Here is a 1663-nt window from a genome sequence, read left to right as displayed (position 1 = left end):
AAAGGAGTTGCTGCCACCTGAGGAGCAGCTGCTACCACAACCGCCCGAGGAGCAACCGCAGCCTGAGGAGACACTGCCATCCAAGGAGCAGCCCTTAAACAACTCAACATCTAGATCTGTAGGTGAGATCAAACATGGGTAGACAAAGGAAACCCCAAAGTAAAGAAAAGGAGGAATCGTCAGAAAAGCAGCTAATTGAAACAGAGGCATGCAGCATGTCAGAAAAAGAATTCAGAATAAGGGTCCTAGAGTGCATAAACCGGATGGAGGAAAAAATAAACAGCTTATGCAAGAATCAAGAAGAAATGGATGAAAAAATCAACAACTGTATTTATACAATGGGATGCTATTCAATCATTAAATTGAATGAAGTACTCATTGCTGTATCATAGAGAAACCTTGAAAACATTCAAAGTAAAACTAGTCACAAAGACTGCGTTATTTATAATTTTATTTATACAAAATCTCCAGAATATGAAAATCTACAGAGCCAGAAAATAGTAATGATTGCCTATGGTTTATGGATATTGAAGAGGAAGGTGAGTGTAATAGTGGAAGAGATCAAGAGTGACTACTAAATGGATATGGAGTTCCTTTTGGGGTAATAAAAACATTCCAAATTTGGTTGTGATGATTTTTGAACAAATATAATCAAAATTGTTGAATTACATGTTTTAAATTAGTGTGTTTCATGGTATGTAAATTATATATTATTACAATTATTTAAAATACATCACTTTGCCTTGATTCAAATACATTATTAGTAATATTTTTGCACTTGTCAGCTTTTTAGCTTATAAATAAGACTGGCACAAGGATGGTGGTGAAAGGACAGAAAATATTAAGTGTACATGATAAGTAGGAATAATGTGTATAAGCAGAAATCCTTTGTATGTGTTTAATTATCTACTGAGAGTGAATTAAAGAGTTGAAAGGGAATGAGAATTTAAAGAGAAGTTATACCAGATAAATTTCTATACTCACCTTAGGAAACAAATTTTGGACCAAGCAGCAAACCTATTATTTGAAGTGCTGTCAAATGGACGCACTTGATCGCCATGTTCGTTAGGAGACAGGAGTGGAGAGGATTAGAAGAAAAAGATATACAGTGCAACAGTGCTCGGCGAGACATTCTGCGTGTCGGATAATTGATTACAGCACCGTATATTTGTTGGTTATACATACTATCTTTGAATTGTTTTGCACCAGGAGTCAGTGCAACAACACTGCAAAAAGTTAAAAGGTAAGAAACCTATCAACCTTTTATAAAAAAACGCCATGATTTATATTTATTTATTTTTGCAGCCTTGTGATGGAGAATCAAAAAAATAAAAACTCAAGATTGAATGATAAGGGAAGTGGAAGTAGCAGAAGCCGACCCTTTCAAGACATATACTGAGATGTACAGGACTGTCGACAGAAACAACAGTTCATTGTGCATATTCTGTAATGAAACGCTTAGTAAGCAGAATGTGGAATGTAAAGAGACATTTTGAAACTAATCGTTGTCAGCTCTTGAAAAAAAGTATCAATGAAAGGAAGGAATATATTTCTAGGCAACTACACCTCTATAAAAGTCAATCAAATTCCATCATTAAATTTGTAAGATGCTCTACAAATTTAACATCAGCAAGTTACTGTATTGCTCACTCCATAGCTCCGC

At 34.9% G+C, this 1663-nt stretch overlaps 1 long non-coding RNA gene across 1 annotated transcript in view; it reads left to right on the top strand.

Moving 5' to 3' along the window:
* The window catches only part of LOC107182338, a 7677-nt gene extending 6295 nt beyond the window's left edge, over positions 1-1382 (top strand). The window contains exons 2-3 of the long non-coding RNA XR_001513065.1: positions 953-956; positions 1306-1382. This is a non-coding gene — a long non-coding RNA (uncharacterized LOC107182338). The remainder of the gene's footprint in view (positions 1-952; positions 957-1305) is intronic.
* Positions 1383-1663: the final 281 nt, after the last annotated feature.

This window comes from Myotis davidii, unplaced genomic scaffold (genome assembly GCF_000327345.1).
Source record: "Myotis davidii unplaced genomic scaffold, ASM32734v1 scaffold831, whole genome shotgun sequence".
Classification (NCBI taxonomy): Eukaryota; Metazoa; Chordata; class Mammalia; order Chiroptera; family Vespertilionidae; genus Myotis; species Myotis davidii.
The sequence above is the reverse complement of the archived record's forward strand: the minus strand, read 5'-3'. Positions and strand labels throughout refer to the sequence as shown.